At 43.1% G+C, this 18,658-nt stretch overlaps 1 protein-coding gene and 1 pseudogene across 1 annotated transcript in view; both read right to left on the reverse strand.

Annotated features, from left to right (window-relative positions):
- The window catches only part of LOC126249545 (cuticlin-5), a 339,366-nt gene that overhangs the window by 217,081 nt on the left and 103,627 nt on the right, over nt 1-18,658 (reverse strand). The gene's annotated exons all lie outside the window — the stretch shown is intronic.
- LOC126249836 (5S ribosomal RNA) lies at nt 2,080-2,196 on the reverse strand (annotated as a pseudogene).

The raw sequence follows: 18,658 nt of genomic DNA on the forward strand, positions 1-18,658 counted from the left end.
CTACAGCACACTTGCACGTTGTGAACAGCACACGCTTACAGCAGAAAGACGACGTACAGAATCGCGCACCCACAGACTGCGTTGTCGTCTATATCTTTCACATCACTTGCAGCGCCATCTGTTGTTGAAAATTGTAACTACTGTAATTTCGAAAGTTTGTCCGCCTGAAAATGTACTGTTGTCCCAAGCATATTGCAACAAACGGTGTATTTCTATCGCTGCTCGTTTAGTTTTTATTGCCGTTTCAAATATACCGGTCATTTTTGAAACACCCTGTAACTAACTGCGTTCTCAAAAATGGTTCAAATGGCTCTGAGCACTATGGGATTTAACTTCTGAGGTCATCAGTCCCCTAGAACTTAGAACTACTTAAACCCAACTAACCTAAGGACATCACACACACCCACGCCGAGGCAGGATTCGAACCTGCGGCCGTGGCGGTCACGCGGTTCCAGACTGTAGCGCCTAGAACCGCTCGGCCACCCCGGCCGGCTAACTGCGTTCTCCCTTCACTATTAATCCAGTGTGTGATGTCCGAGATAGCCCTTTCACTAAGTTCTGAGACACTAAAGGGGAATTGTCTTCCATTATACTCAAACGATCGCGAGCAGCTGTTGCCAGACTTTAAAGCGAATTAATATGGCATGCAACCGATGCTCTAGTTCATCCCGAAGGTGTTTGATTCGGTTGACGTCAGTGCTTTGTACAGACCGCCCCATCATCACGATCTGAATTTCATCACACCACAATCCAATCGTCCTTGATACAAAAACGTCCGGTTTCAAAATGTTGCTACGGTGTTGGAAGTACGCTAATGTCCCAAACGTAATCGTTCGTTTTGCAATCTACCTGAACTGACGGTCTGAATCCAGACCAAGAAGTAGAGCATCTTTATCTACATCTACATTTATACTCTTCAAACCATTTTGAAGAGCATGGCAGAGGGCACTTGTTAGCATCATACCCAATATTAGAGTTTCTTCCCGTTCCAAACGCGTATCGAGAGCGGGAGAATGGCAGCTTACATACCTCTGTGCATGCTGTAACTATTCTGCTCTTCTAGTCAGATCCCAAATGGAACGATACTTAGAAGACTGAAGAATATATCTACGTTCTTCACTTAATACTGTTTCTTGAAATTCTGTAAATAGGTTTTCGCGGGATAATTTGCGTCTATCTTCAGGAGTCTGCCTATTTAGGTTTTCAGCTTTTCCGTGACGCTCTCTCATAAGGCCAAACAAAACTTGTCACCACAAAACACCCAAGCGACCACAATAGTCAGACGTCCGCTAGGTTCACACATTCTCATCTGAGTCCCAGTTTACGTAGTAATACCACATTCGCTCTTATGATCAGTGGTTTCCGGACAACAGCAGAACCATTAAACAGGAGTAAAACCACCTGCCGAGGTAGCGTTCGTCACTGACCATAGTATCTCACCTACAACAGAAGACACCTCAAATAGCTCACAAACATGTCTGACGATTGATTCGCACAAAACGTTTCAAGAGTTCGGTGTTTCCTACCATTCAATTTCTTCGCGATCTCAGAGCGAGGATTGTGCTTAGTGCTTCTCTGACGTTTCCACTGCAGAATGACACCGCTAATAGTGGGCCTGGGCAAACGTATATCCCGTGAAATTCCTCTAACGGAATACCTGAATGTGTCTCCACAGTCATTTCACGTCGTACTCAATTAATATCGTTCCCCTTAATTCAGACATGTCCGAAAGAACATACGTCACATAGATAACTTACGGCCAAACTGGCCAATGACCATTTCAGTGATGATGACCCACGCTCGAACTCTTACGGGAATCGGCGAAACGCCGCGAGTAATGAGGGTAATGTGTAGGGGCACTACGTCAGTAGTGTAAAGTACTCCGTCTTCAGGCCACAAGTGGCCCATCGGGACCATCCGACCGCCGTGTCATCCTCAGTTGAGGATGCGGATAGGAGGGGCATGTGGTCAGCACACCATTCTCCCAGTCATTATGATTGTTTTCTTTGACCGGAGCCGCTACTATTCGGTCGAGTAGCTCCTCATTTGGCATCTCGAGGCTGAGTGCACCCCCAAATATGGCAACAGCGCATGGCAGCTGGATGGTCACCCATCCAAGTGCCGGCCACGTCCGACAGCGCTTAACTTCGGTGATCTCATGGGAACCGGTGTATCCACTGCGACAAGGCCGTTGCCCTCAGTAGTGTAAAGTGAAGTTGAGAATTTGGGTTCCCCAAGGATTTAAATCAATGTTCACTAGCAGCTACATAAAATCCTTTGCGTCTTGGCACGATCATTGGCTTTCGGGCCAAGAGTGGAAGAATTTCCGACTCGGCTAAACTTGTAAACTGCCAGCGTGCCGCCATGGTAAAAGTATATCGTGTATCTCAAATCGGTGCTATCCAAAAGCGGCTCTGAGGCAACTGTGGTGCACCATGGGGCATAGATGACAGGGGCGAACCACTGCCTCGGAGATGTGTACGGGCGAATACAAGTGCAACTCAAGAGCCCAGATGGATCAATGGGCTACCAACAGTGTCTCCTCAACGACAGCTCGGCGAACGTTGCTGCGCATGGTGCCCTGCAACAGGCACTGGGTTCATGCACCCCTGCTAACAGCTGTTCATAGGCGACTAAAGTTGGAATTTGCACGCCAATACCGCAACTGGACGATCACTGAGTGGAGACAGGTGGCCTTTTCAGATGAAATACGATTTTATGTTCCATCAAACAGATGGCCTTTTGCGTAACGCATTACAACAATCGTCGGAAGAGTCCAGGCTGAGAGAGGGAGCGTTATGGTCTGGGGAATGTTTCAGGTGATCTCGTCAGTATGTAAGGCACAATGGATCACCGCAAGTATGTATCCATCATTGGGGACCATGTTCACCCTACATGCAAATACACTACTGGCCATTAAAATTGCTACACCAAGAAGAAATGCAGATGATAAACGGGTATTCATTGGACAAACATATTATACTAGAACTGACATGTGATTACATTTTCACGCAATTTGGGAGCATAGATCCTGAGAAATCAGTAGCCAGAACAACCACATATGGCCGTAATAACGGCCTTGATACGCCTGGGCATTGAGTCAAACAGAGCTTGGATGGCGTGTATAGGTACAGCTGACCATGCATCTTCAACACGATACCACAGTTCATCAAGAGTAGTGACTGGCGTATTGTGACGAGCCACTTTCTCGGCCACCAATGACCAGACGTTTTCAATTGGTGAGAGATCTGGAGAATGTGCTGGCCAGGGCAGCACTCGAACATTTTCTGTATCCAGAAAGGCCCGTACAGGACCTGCAACATGCGGTCGTGCATCATCCTGCTGAAATGTAGGGTTTCGCAGGGATCGAATGAAGGGTAGAGCCGCCGGCCGGAGTGGCCGTGCGTTTCTAGGCGCTACAGTCTGGAGCCGAGCGACCGCTACGGTCGCAGGTTCGAACCCTGCCTCGCGCATGGATGTGTGTGATGTTCTTAGGTCAGGTTTAATTGGTTCTAAGTTCTAGGCGACTGATGACCTCAGAAGATAAGTCGCATAGTGCTCAGAGCCATTTGAACTATTTTTTTGAGGGGTAGAGCCACGGGTCGTAACACATCTGAAATGTAACGTCCACTGTTCAAAGTGCTGTCAATGCGAACAAGAGGTGACCGAGACGTGTAACCACTGGCACCCCATACCATCACAACGGGTGATACGCCAGTATGGCGATGACGAATACACGCTTCCAATGTGCATTCACCGCGATGTCGCCAAACACGGATGCGACCATCATGATGCTGTAAACAGAACCTGGATTCATCCGAAAAAATGACGTTTTGCCATTCGTGCACCCAGGTTCGTCTGAGTACACCATCACAGGCGCTCCTGTGTGTGATGCAGCGTCAAGGGTAACCGCAACCACGGTCTCCGAGCTGATAGTCCATGCTGCTGCAAACGTCGTCGAACTGTTCGTGCAGATGTTTGTTGTCTTGCAAACGTCCCCATGTGTTGACTCAGGGATCGAGAAGTGGCTGCACGATCCGTTACAGCCGTGCGGATAAGATGCCTGTCATCTCGACTGGTAGTGATACGAGGCCGTTGGGATCCAGCACGGCGTTCCGTATTACCCTCCTGAACCCACCGATTCCATATTCTGCTAACAGTCATTAGATCTCGACCAACGCGAGCAGCAGTGTCCCGATACGATAGACCGCAATCGCGATAGGCTACAATCCGACCTTTATCAAAGTCGGAAACGTGATGGTATGCATTTCTCCTCCTTACACGAGGCATCACAACAACGTTTCACCAGGAAACGCCAGTCAAATGCTGTTTCTGTATGAGAAATCGGTTGGAAACTTTCCTCATCTCAGCACGTTGTAGGTGTCGCCACCAGCGCCAACCGTGTGTGAATGCTCTGAAAAGCTAATCATTTGCATATCGGTAAAATTTCGCGTCTGTAGCACGTCATCTTCGTGGTGTAGCAATTTTAGCGGCCAGTAGTGTAGTTGTTCCTAAGCACGACGGCATATACCAGCAGGACAATGGAACGTGTCATACAGCTGGCTGTGAACGTGATTGGTTCGAAGAGCGCCAGCTTCCCCCCACCCCCCACCCACACCCGCTTTAAAACCAATCAAGTATCTGTGGGGCCACATCGATCGGGTTGTTGATTCTGTGGATCCTCAACCATGAAATCTTGCGCAGCTGGCCACGACACTGGAGACGGCATGGATCCACATCCTTGTCTGTATCTTCCAGAACCTCACTGACTCTCTTCCTGCACGTCCGAGCTGCAAAAGATGGTTATTCAAGCTTTCGGCAGCTGATCATATTAATGTGTCTGGACTGTGTAGTTGTGAACTGTAACTTTAGATGGGCTTACCGCCATCAGATATAAGACAGACGTGTAGTGACAGGACGCAGTAAATTTCTACTGATATACGGTGGACGCCGTGCACAATGTACACTGATGAGCCAAAACGATATGACCACCTTCTTAATAGCGTGTTCGTCCGCCTTTCAAACGCAATGAACGAGCGATTCTTCTGGACGTAGAGTCGACAATCCCTTGGTAGATTTCCGGAGGTATTTGGCACCAGGTGTCTACGAACAGGTCTCCCAATGCCCACAGATCATGAGCCAGTCGTGTTTGGGTGCGGAGCTGGCCCCCTATGGTGCCCCACCTGTGTTCCATCGGGTTCAGACCAGACGAAATTGGTAACTGTCAGGGGCCCTTCGATTACTACCACAGGTCCCACGGAAGCCCAAACAGATGTCCCCCATAGCATAATACTGCCCTCACCGCCCTGTGTCCATGGCGTGGTGCATGTTTCCAACAGCCGTTCGTCTTTGTGGTGGCGTATCTGGACACGACCATCGACATAGTATAACACGAAAAGTGTTCGAGATGCGGTAAATGGTTCAAATGGTTCAAATGGCTCTGAGCACTATGGGACTTAACATCTGAGGCTACCAGTCCCCTATAGCTTAGAACTACTTAAGCCTAACTAACCTAAGGACATCACACACCCATGCCCGAGGCAGGATTCGAAACTGCGACCGTAGCAGCCGCGCGGTTCCGGACCGAAGCGCCTAGAACCGCTCGGTTACTGCGGCCGGCACATGCGGTAAATCTATTGGACGACATGCTCTCTGTCGAGGATTCGAGGAGTGCACCGGGAAATCTGAAAAAGCAGCAATGGGGCTCCAATCGCCATGAGCTCGGTTAAATTAAGTTAATCTACCAGTGTGGAAGTCAACATAAATGTGTCCAGTTATTATGGATCAGTGGACATTCTGGTATCTCATGTAACGAGTTGGCAGCTCACCTGGCGAAACAGAGTGTGATTTATGGCCAAACTTTCTACACTTCCCTTCCACACACAGTTTTTGTTGCAGGTGTAGAGAAATAGGTCCATCAGGAATGGTCGCAGATGTGGGCGATCTCACAACAAGCCAAAGGAAGACATAACGCCGCAATACAGCCAAGGACTCCGTGAGAAACCTAGTTCTCCCAAATCAAGCTATCTTGACGTCATACCACTATTGTAACAGGCATCCGGCTGGATCACGGCCTTCATCCTTCACATCTGTATAGGATGAAAGTTCGGCCATCTCCGGAGTGCGAAGTCCACCCAACGGAGATTGCAGACCTCAACCATGTGATACTAGGGTGTTCACGCTATGACAGACAACGCCGCTAGTTTCTCACGCCCTTAATCAGCGCAGGAATCCCCAACCTACATCTGTGACGCACCTGTTTCCGCAGTTGTTCACAACGGACTATCTCACTATTGCCAGCTTTCTACAAGAAGCGGATATCCAGTTATGTCAGACACAAAGGATACAGCGTGAGAAGTTGTGATATATGGACTGTGAAGAGTGTCTGAACGTACAAAGTGTACCTTGAAGTTTAACTGGTATTAATATACTTTGTAATATACTGTATGTGTGATATTATATGCCAAATTTGTAGTCACTCGCTTCTCTGGCTAAACGGTTAATGACAAAGGCCAGTAAATAAAAAAATATAATAAAATAAAACAGTGAAAGTGATCCAGCCGACCAGGCGACACGTTCCCACTAATTCACGATATAATCTCGGTAATCTTGTGCTCAGTATAGTTGTAACTGACGATGTCATTGGGTCAACACGGGCACCCCATGCTCAACAATGTGAGCTGAACGCTGGGCTCCGGAACACTTGTGCCTGCCGTACAAGTATATTCTGTCTTGAGATCTGTTACAGATCGCCGTCTACCATGCTTTACGGAGCGGGCAAGCTTCTGACCTCCACGTTCTGTTATGGATGTCCAAACCTTGTCAGATAATCGTGGATTCACCGTCCTTCAACCAATTTACGTAGATGCTTACGATGAAGCTGGTGCTGGGTTGTCGTGGTCTTGTTTTGACTGTAGATATTTTAATATGTGATTCCTCGGGCTGTGGTGTCATCGTGTTTGCAGATCTCGACGTAAATCCTACGTAGTGTTGCCGCAATATGCTAGCTAATTTTTTTTGAATGACACGGCGACCAAGCTTCAATTCAGTTATTACACTCTGGTCGCTTATAAGACCACAGATTAAGAACCAACACCTCACTTCAAGAAGACACAGCTTGTTTAATTTAATTTAAATATAGTCGCTGCGTGCGATACTAATGAATCATTTATTACACACGCTACGGAACAGGCTTCGTTGACGTAATTATCTGGTCTGATTCTGATTTTTAATTATACTTTTGCAAAGTTTATTGTCTTTTCTATTTTATTGTTTTTCAGATAGGCCAATGAATATTCTTTAATAAGTTATCAAAATGTTCCACCTAGCTCAAAGCTTACATCTGACCAGAGATTCTAACAGTCTGCAATACTGAAATTTTATGCTAACACATTGTAACACCATAGCTCTAATGCTGTACTGAGTTATTTTGCCTTTTGTTTTATTTTGTGTTATATCGTTGAGTTGTTGGATTGAATCGATACCATTAGAGTGTTTATTCTTTTCTGTTAAAAACTTTGATGTCTTTTAGAGTGTAATGTGTACAATATGAGCAAATTACATGTTTTGTCTTTGTCATATAATCTCTTTGGTTATCTTTAAAATTACATAATTTTATTTAAATAATTTTGAGTAGAACTACGAATATGTGCAAATGTTCTGTTTTATTTAATATGTTTGTTTGCTGTTATATAAACTGCTGAACTTCACTTAGGGTTCTTAGTTATTTTGTATGTAAAAGGGGTTGTGGTTCCCCTCGGGAACGGAACTGTGTAGCGTGTGAAACGTGTGGTTGTCCTAGGTAGAAAACGTGGAACCAAGAGTCAGTCGAGGACGAGCTACTAAACTATCAACTGCTCATGCAAAAGTTGTGTATTGTGCTGATTCCGAGAGAGGCTTTTCCTGACGCTTTGCCGGCGGCGGTGGCCGTGCGGTTCTAGCGCTGCAGTCCGGAATCGCGGGGCTGCTACGGTCGCAGGTTCGAATCCTGCCTCGGGCATGGATGTGTGTGATGTCCTTAGGTTAGTTAGGTTTAAGTAGTTCTAAGTTCTAGGGGACTGATGACCTAAGATATTAAGTCCCATAGTGCTCAGAGCCATTTGAACCATTTGAACCTGACGCTTTCCAATGCCTCGGATGGATGGATAAAGAGCTGGAACTATTCTGGAATTGATATCTATCATCGCCACCAAGAAATGACAGAGTCCAGCAATTCTGCTTGCAAATCCACCTATCAACATGCAATCGCCACCACATTGCGCAATCACTGTAATGGAACACTACAGTAATGTACAGTGAAGGATCAGCTCATAGGATGTTATAGTGTACTCAAATATAAGATAATACATAAATGAATTTACGTACCTACCTTGATTTTTTCCATATCATAACACCTCTCAGGTTCCCCTCCGTTTGAACTAAAGTGATTACCGAGTTTCCTTTATTGAAAGCATATTAAAATTAATATGGCAATAGAGTGTGCTAAATTTAATATTGTTTGTTGAAAGCCGCGCGGGATTAGCCGAGCGGTCTCAGGCGCTGCAGTCATGGGCTGTGCGGCTGATCCCGGCGGAGGTTCGAGTCCTCCCTCGGGCATGGGTGTGTGTGTGTGTGTGTGTTTGTCCTTAGGATAATTTAGGTTAAGTAGTGTGTAAACTTAGGGACTGATGATCTTAGCAGTTACGTCCCATAAGATTTCACACACATTTGAACATTTGAAATATCTCAAATTTGTGTTTCACTGAAGTAAAAGTTCAGAACTGCAACTATTGAGAGTTATATGTTCATGCTTGTTAAGTACTTGTTTCTCTAGTGTACTGAAAGTGTGTTTAGTTTGCTCTGCTACAGTGGTCATGATTAAGGGCCCCCCCCTCCATTGAAAGTAGTTCAAATGCACCAAGTTACTTAATTACAGAAAGTTTTAATCACTCTTGCTATTCAAGTCAAATTCTGTACAATATTGGGTTCCTCTTGTGTATTAAAAGTGCATATTAATAATGTAATAGGATCTACAGTTTATCCTTTATGCTCATGATAAATAACAATTAATAGACAGACAACTATCTATGAAAACAGTAACTTTTTTATTTAAAAGGCAGTGAGAAGTAATTTGTTAGTGAAATACATTTAACTTTCATTCTAAATAGAAAAGTATTTAGCTGAGAGAGACTTAACCTATGACCAGTTCATAATTTTACAGTAAACTACATTTACAATTTTTTGTCAGATAGGAAAATGTTTGAAAGGTAATACTGAACCTATGTCCAATTTATGATTCTACAGTGAATATTAATAGTAACTTTATTGAGACCATTCAGTTTGACTAAGTCCTCAAGGTAATAGTGTGTTTTGTTATCTGTTATATTTATGCAAATAGTTTGTTCTGATCTGTTAGCTCCAACCTCAACGTGAACATACGGTATTCAGGTGCCAGAGTTCATTGCACTCGCGTGTGGCAAAGTATAGGTTGTGTTTGTCCGTTAAAGTTACTCATACCTATTTTCTTGAACAAGAATGTCAATCATTCTTTTGCCTAATTAGGAGCCGGCCGAAGTGGCCGTGCGGTTAAAGGCGCTGCAGTCTGGAACCGCAAGACCGCTACGGTCGCAGGTTCGAATCCTGCCTCGGGCATGGATGTTTGTGATGTCCTTAGGTTAGTTAGGTTTAACTAGTTCTAAGTTCTAGGGGACTAATGACCTCAGCAGTTGAGTCCCATAGTGCTCAGAGCCATTTGAGCCTAATTAGGCTGGCGACCGTTTTCTTTATTCTTTGAACAGTGTAGATAGGTAAAATATTGTTTGTTATTGTTTTAATATTTATGTAATTCTGACTTTCACTTCCGATATGCCACCTCCGTTAGGTACAACACGGTCAACATAACGAAATTCCTCTCAGAGGGTTACAGTGTTCTGTTGCTTTATACCATAATTGCTTGAATAAAAATAATTTCATTACATGAACTGCCTCCAGTTTTGAGGTTATGATATAATAGAAGCAGACGGGAGTAACAAGCCAAACTCGGTATTTGATTGAACAAGCTACGTAAATGCAGTTGCAGTGTTATAACTTGAATGTTAATAGCGATACTATTAACTTTTGCAAATATTCGCACTATAATACAGTTAATTTCACTTTTTACTTTTCAATTGATAACCCCATTTAACGTCAAATATCACAAATCTTCAGTTCTAACCAATGAAGAATCTATCTTTCTCTCTCTTCAAAAAAATTCAAGTCTCTGAAACTATATCTCTGAATGATGAAAATTACGCCGACTTGGCGCAAATAATACTTGTGTAAAATGATAGGTACACTTTTTAAAATAACTTGGTATATTTTCAGTACTTCAACTCGCAATATAAGCAATCGCAACAAAAGCAATAACAGCAGTCACAGTACAGGTATCGGGACAGAAATCGGAATACTAATCGGAATGGTAATGAGCCAGCAATGATGGTTATGTGCATATACAGGCAAAAGCAGACTACGGTATTACACATTGTTCTCTTATAACTTTATGTTCTTAGTCATTTTACTTTCTTTTAATTAAACTTTTTACTTAAATATTTCAAATAATGATAATTAAAAATTATTACGAAAGAAAGAGTTACTGAAAAGTTTCCCCAACGGAAATACGAGAGTGGTTACAACGACAGCCGACCAACTTCGTCTTTTCCGAGATGCTCGTTCCCAGCCATTTGTCAAAGCCGCGTATGTCAGTGTATTTCTCCATTTTCGGCCTGTACTGTCGCTAGAATGATTATGCATTCCTCCCCACTCCGCTTCCATACTTTTCTTACCGCACGGCCGATTTCCTTCCCAATCCTTCCCTAACCCGAGCTTGCACTCCGTCTCTAATGACCTCGTTGTCGACGGGACGTTAAACACTAACCACCACCACCACCACCACCACCATTTTCTTACCGCGTCACGTGTCCACAACATCACCCGTTGGAATTCAGTTACATGGTGCACATTCTCTGCAAGGCACTTAAGCGTGAAATGCAGATTAATCATGTAGATGTGGATAACACATTTGTTACGCTAGTTAAGAGTTCTCAATGTGCGATTATGGTAATGACACAAAAGCTGAAAAACCTCACCTCACCTGTGTCATACCAATCAGGCCCCTATTGCCGTGGAAACGCTTAGTTTAGTAATATTGTTACAAATAGTCCGCATCGGGCATAAAATGTAGGACGTTTTTCTGAGTCCGAATAGCCTAATTCACTGGTGCTTAGCCACTTAGTATTCTCTCAGTACAACAAGGGACCGTTCCTCAGTCGTTGTTGCTCAGTCCGCCTAACATGAACTTTGCTGTAGCGATAAGAACGGAAGTGGTTTCCACATAGCTACAAACCCTCCTCAGACTGGGAAATGCAAATAACTGATTATTGTCCCTCCGAAGAGTGGCTTTCCTTTTCGTTGAAGCAGTCTGACTTGAGAGTCAGATCTCCAAGGCTATCTAGGAATAATAACAAGCAAGCCGAAGGAACAATCGCCATTCTTCCCCAGAGAGGGCTTGTACAGATCAGCAATTCTTGCCAGACGGACGTAACAAGACAGGGTCAAAATGCTTGGAACATCGTACGAGTACGATGGCCTCGCAGACCAAAATCGTGCATAAATACGTTTACTTACGAAGTCGCAAATTTTTTCTGGCGTTTTACTCGACGAACATTCAGCAATATGAGTTTCGTGAACGCGGAACTTTTTTTCTTTTTAAAATTAAAATGACGATCCGGTGGTGTCTGCATTAGCGATGACATTGCGTATGTCCTCGAGTTGTACGGCCTCCCTGGAGCGTCCTGTTGGAACAAAATGCGGATGCTGCTTCATAAGAAATTACTTGCCGGGCATTATGAAAGGAAGGCGGATAGCAGGCGACAGCCGAGGAGCCGCCAAGGACGACCGGACAATGGGAGGCCTTCCTGCACGATAACGCAACAGCCTCCGTCTCACAAGTGGGACGGACCACTGCGGAAACTTACGTTAATGTCATACATGCGGTACTTCCATGTGCCGTGACAGCTACTGAAACAATAAGTACTACAGTCCCATTAGCTTACTGGCAGTCTGTGTAATGCATACGAGTATGTTATTATCTGTATCTCCCTTGTACCGAGTAATTGGTATCCATATATACTTTTTGACATAAATTAGAGCCCATGTGAAGTTTTTGTTGACATTTAGCTTTTAATGTTAAGTTGTTGTTAATACGAGCCCTTTATTTACCTCATATCTCTATGCTTGTACCACTCTCCAGTATGTAATAATCAAATTAGTAAATTAAGACTGATAAGTTAAATTTTCGTTGCACGACAAATCACACAAATCTAAAGGCTGTCAATTCAACTTAGTAACTAGGTATTACAATTACGAACATCTTAAATTCGAATGATCACATAGCAAATGTTGTGGGGAAGGGCCGGCCGCGGTGGTCTAGCGGTTCTGGCGCTGCAGTCCGGAACCGCGGGACTGCTACGGTCGCAGGTTCGAATCCTGCCTCGGGCATGGGCGTGTGTGATGTCCTTAGGTTAGTTAGGTTTAAGCAGTTCTAAGTTCTAGGGGACTTATGACCTAAGATGTTGAGTCCCATAGTGCTCAGAGCCATTTGAACCATTTTTTTGTGGGGAAGGCGAACAGAAGACAGTGTTTTATTGACGGAACACTTAGAAGACGCAACAGATCGACTAAAGAGACTGCTTACACTACGCTTGTCCATCCTCTTTTGTATTACTATTTACCAGATAAGATTGACAGATGACATCGAATAAGTTCAAACAAGGGCAGCTCATTTTGTATTATCACTAATTAGACGAGAGAGTGTCAGAGATATCATTTACGTCTTAGGGTGGCAATAATAAAAACAAAGCCGTTTTTCACGAAATGTCAATCACTGACTTTCTCCTCCAGATATGAAGATATTTTGTTGACGCGCACCTACATAGGTATCATCGTAATAAAATAAGAGAAATCACAACTCGTACGGAAAGATTTAAGTGTTGGTTTTTCCGCGACTGGAAAGGTAGAGACATAATATGATGATGCTTCGATTAACTCTCTGCAAGGCACTTAAGCGTGAAATGCAGATTAATCATGTGGATGTGGATAACACATTTGTTACGCTAGTTAAGAGTTCTCAATGTGAGATTTCCTGCCTATGTTATGACCAAAAAATCTGTGCACTTACTAAGACCATTAACTTTTAAGATTTGGTTTTCTAGAAGATTTGTGCCTGTTCCCATTTCTAGGAAAATCCTTACAGTCGTTGAAAAAGTCCAAAGACGTGTAACAATCCACACGAAAATGAGGGCGGACTAGGAAATAATTTGCTTAGAAATTTACACATCGGTTCATAAAAAGGTATGTTTGTCATTCATTACTTGGGGACGATGTTTTTGCCTAGGACTTATTGGTATGAACAGCTGGAAGTTGTAGCATATATGTTAAGACTCTATGAATCGCTATCAAATGATAATTAAGGCGGGGTGGGCGGGGAGAACACCTTTTTTGTTTTGCAATGTTTGTTCGAAGATACATTATAGTCGGTAATCTGCTCGTTTGTTAGCTAGGGTTTAAGAGCAGCTCCATTTCTCACTTTAAGAAATACAGCAACCATCCACTTTTTATGTACTTATTTTTACTCATACAACACGTGTTTTGGGCCTTCCTCCATCTACAGTTGGCGTAATACATATTTCAATCTTCAATTAACACATCGCTAAAAACATCGAGAGCCGGCTGCTGTGCCGAGCGGTTCTAGGCACTTCAGTCCGGAACTGCGCTGCTGCTACGGTCGTAGGTTCGAATCCTGCTTCGGGCATCGATGTGTTTTAAGTTTAAGTAGTTCTAAGTCTAGGGGACTAGATGTTAAATCCCATAGTGCTTGGAGCCATTTGAATTTGAAAAACATCGACAGCAATTCGGATGTTGAAGCTGCCATTTTGCTTTACATTTATAAGCGTGGCACAAACAGTTTCTCTTTGTGTGTTGCACAAAAATAGCGGAGCATCCGCCATGTTGCCGACTGACATCTCTCTCTCTCTCTACATGTTTGTGCGGCACACAGACTTTAATGGTATGGTTCATACTCAGTCCCGTTCTCCATACCCATTTCCTGTCATCGTTCACCTGCATTTCTGACAATCGCTTCCGCTCATGAGTCCTTTTCAAACTTCTGTAGAGAAGTACTTTCATACTGTCTATGTTGCTTACAAGTATGCCTGTACTTCGTTATCTTAAATTGTCCATGTAACGAGCTTATGTCTTGGTGCGCGCGTCATCCAACGTAATCAACGATTTCGTACCATACGTAATCGTCCGGCCAAACTAGAGTTAACTAATCCCCATAAAGAGTCCACAAGTCAGTAGCTAGCTTGCCTTCGTACAGTGTATATTTGGTCGGCGTGTTTAGCTCCTTTTTAATAAGAGGTTCCAGTAACTGTACAGATTTTTTAATTCACTATTATTAGCATCTACAACGTTAAATAAAAGCAATTTAGACTGTGTGGTTACTTCTAAATATTTCTGTTCTTGTTAGCTAGGTTTTGTATGGTCTCTTCCCTGGACTACACACATGTACATTTTTTAACTTTACATTGAGTTTGTTTTGGCTAATCTAAGGGGTAATTATTTTTGAGGCATTCTTTAGCCTTGTGTGAGGTATAGAGCCTATCACTGAATACAAAAACGATTTTCTTTGATGAATTCGTCAAGGCAACATCTGATACTGCATGCATTTCATTAATTTAAATACTTAGCAACAGCCGGCCGCGGTGGTCTAGCGGTTCTGGCGCTGCAGTCCGGAACCGCGGGACTGCTACGGTCGCAGGTTCGAATCCTGCCTCGGGCATGGGTGTGTGTGATGTCCTTAGGTTGGTTAGGTTTAAGTAGTTCTAAGTTCTAGGGGACTTATTACCTAAGATGTTGAGTCCCATAGTGCTCAGAGCCATTTGAACCATTTTTTTTGAACCATTTGAACTTATCAACAGTAAGGTGTACGGGAACACAGGATTAGTAACTTCAATTTTTGATTTTTTATTTAATATATACGTCTCGTAGGCCCTAGTAAAAAATAAAAACAAGAATTACAGTTTTACGATTCATCGACAACTGGTAATGAGAAATGGAGCACTGTTCAGTTGGAGATGGTTGTGGGAAGAAACTAACTATGGTTGTACTAAGAGAAGCATCTTGTTTTCCCGGAAGTGAGTCAAGGAAATCACAGCTACCAATGGTTGGTTGGTTGATTTGGGTGAGGGGACCAAACAGCGAGGTTCAAAAAATGTTCAAATGGGTGTGACATCTTATAGGACTTAACTGCTAAGGTCATCAGTCCCTAAGCTTACACACTACTTAACCTAAATTATCCTAAGGACAAACACACACATCCATGCCCGAGGGAGGACTCGAACCTCCGCCGGGACCAGCCGCACAGTCCATGACTGCAGCGCCTGAGACCGCTCGGCTAATCCCGCGCGGCCAAACAGCGAGGTCATCGGTATCATCGGATTAGGGAAGGATGGGGAAGGAAGGCGGCCGTATCATTTCAAAGTAATCAGCCCGGGATTTGCCATAAGCAATTTAGGGAAATCATGGAAAATCTAAATCAGGATGACCGGGCGCGGATTTGAACCGTCGTCGACCAGAATACAAGTGCAGTGTGTGAGCTACCAATGATTTAGCTTTTCGAGCTGGTATGAGTTTCCACTATAGACCTTAGAAATGCTTTTTCCGTATTGAAAAATACTGTTTCCGATTTCAATAAATTGAAATTCTTTCAAACATATTTTGTTATACTTAAGTATTGAGTTTCCTCTCAGCGTTCCATTTGGAATCCAAAACCTAGTCTGGTGGTTTCCCCTGCAATTTGCTATTCGTGTATGCAGATCTGCATTACCCGTTCAAAAGACTTTCATAGTAGAGCTCAAAGTGCAATATTTGTAGGATACCACACTGTTTTGTTACCTCTTGTCAGGAAATTAAGTCGGTAGCAAACTCATTTTGTAGGTTGTTATTAAAATGCCATAGAAACTTTTCAAACGCACATACGTTATTTTACCATTTCCAGACACGTTATGACAGGCTATACATCTAATACAAGTACTAACAGAGTTGGCATCGTACGTCTTGGTAGTTGATGAGTCCCCGTTTAAGCAGCTCTTCTATCTGTCCTTTTTATGCGATTTTTCTGTTCTTGCCTCGTAAATTATTTTCAAAAAGCGTTACAGTGTTACAGAAGCGAGTGCCTTAAGGGGCTCCGGAAAGGCTCAAAATCATGAAAAGTTCAATTTTTACTTTTTAGCGTTTTCTGAATCTGCAGACTATTACCTTTTAATAGATATATAATTTATTCAATTCCGAAGACTACAACTATTTTTAAATTTTTTTTGAAATGTGTTCTACATGGGCGTGACCCACTGTGGCGCTGTTAAACTGCTGTCAAATGGTATTATTAACGTCCGTGTTCATCAGGTACATTTTAGTGATGTGAGATAAAGTATGTGTTGTGGCTAACCTGTGATGGTTCAATATATATCGCTGGTGTGATTGTCGATTGTTTCATGTTTATTTACTCTGTCGTTATCTCGAAAATATTCGTAATTAATTCTGTTTCTTCAGTCTCTGTTTTGTTGAAGTATAATAATGAGTAAAAGTAAAGTTATTAGAAATCCTCTGAAGGCTTTTAAGAAAAGGAGAAATGTTGGAAAGCCAAAGGTATGTGTTATTACTGTAAACAATAAAGACGATGAAAATCCCCAACATAGCTTGTGTCCCAAAGAAGAAGACAGTTGGTGTAAATATAACAAAGGATTGCTAACTGGTGAAGTGTACACTCATAAGCATAGTCTGCCTCATGCAATAATGGAGGTGATAAAACCTATTTTCAGAGACTTAGCAGCACCTGAACTGTTGAAAAAGTGTATTCACGGAAAAACTCAAAACCCCAATGAAAGTGTAAATAGTGTTATATGGTCGAGAATCCCCAAGACTGTATTTGTTGGAATAGAAACACTTCACTTTGGTGTGTATGATGCTGTTGCGACTTTCAATGATGGCAACATTGTAAGGTGCAAGGTATTTAGAAATATGGGAATGAAGATAGGTTCTAACATGGTACAGGCGATGCTTGCTTTGGACAAGGAACGCCTTCGGGCTGCAGACAGGGCTGTAAAGAGTCTAGAAATACAAGCAAGAGTAAACAGGAGGAGGAACAAGAGGAAGCTGGAGGAGGAGTTTGCAGAGGATGAAGATAATCCATCCTATGGACCTGGAATGCACTAAAAAGTTAATCCAATCTTTGTCGCTCGATTCCCAAAACTTTTATTTTCTCATACTAATTACATGTTTTCTAAGGATCTTCCAAACATATTTGTTTCAAACTTTCAGTAAATGTTACACAGTACCTTCTGCATAATTTAACACAGCCTTTTTCCAAAAAACTGTATATTTTTGAATATATAAATAAAAAATTGCAAAAAAAATGTTGTGAATTTTCATTACAATTGAAAAAAAAATCATCTTTAATAACTGAACTAAAATTTTGTAAAATCCCTGTGTTAAGTTGTAGCCCATATTCCAATAAATAATCCGTAAAAAGTTCAACTTCCTACCTCAAATACTTTGTGAGGAAAGATGTAATTTATAAGCGTTATTTTAACATTGCAAGTATAGGGCGTTCCGGAGTCCCTTAACTGCGTCGAGCAAGAATTTTCGTGTATTTTGTGATTTGACACCTTTAGGTTATGGGCGCATGCTCATCGCTGGAGAATGTAATCAAATGGTTCAAATGGCTCTGAGCACTATGGGACTTAACATCTGAGGTCATCAGTTCCCTAGAACTTAGAACTACTTAAACCTAACTAACCTAAGGACAACACACACATCCATGCCCGAGGCAGGATTCGAACCTGCGACCGCAGCAGTCACGCGGTTCCAGACTGAAGCGTCTAGAACCGCTCGGCCACAATGGCCGGCGAGAATGTAATCGTTCCTTTTCACATCCAGTACTTAAGATACAGGTTATTTAGGACATTTACTACCCGATAGGCTATTTTAGCAAGATTATAAAGGTACTCGTAGGTACGCCAGGATAGCCGAGAGCGCTAACGTGCTGCTTCCTGGACTCGGGTAGGTGCGCCGGCCCCGGATCGAATCCGCCCGGCGGATTAACGACGAGGGCCGGTATGCCGGCCAGCCTGGATGTGGCTTTTAGGCGGTTTTCCCCATCCTCCTAGGTGAATACCGGGCTGGTCCCCACGTCCCGCCTCATTTAGACGACTCGTAGACATTTGAAACACATTCACACTATTTCACGATTTACACTAGACGCAGACAGATGGGGTACACTAATTCACTCCCGGGGTGTATGGGGTGGCGTCCGGAAGGGCATCCGGCCGCCCGAAAAAATTAACCATGCCAAATCCGTACTTAACCCTGCCGACCCTGCGCACAATGCGGGATAAAGGCGGTAGCAAAAGAAAAGAAAGCATAAAGGGACTCGTAGGAACATCCAAATTTAGTATGGTGAGCGAGGAAAGTTTATAGGAAATGGTGGAGAGATCTGTTAGCTGCAAACATTCTAACTACTCGTACACTCCGCAAATAACTCTAAAGTAAGTATCAGGCGACATCTTTTACCATTATCGCTTAACAT

The sequence above is a fragment of the Schistocerca nitens genome, chromosome 3 (assembly GCF_023898315.1).
Source record: "Schistocerca nitens isolate TAMUIC-IGC-003100 chromosome 3, iqSchNite1.1, whole genome shotgun sequence".
In the NCBI taxonomy this organism is placed as follows: domain Eukaryota; kingdom Metazoa; phylum Arthropoda; class Insecta; order Orthoptera; family Acrididae; genus Schistocerca; species Schistocerca nitens.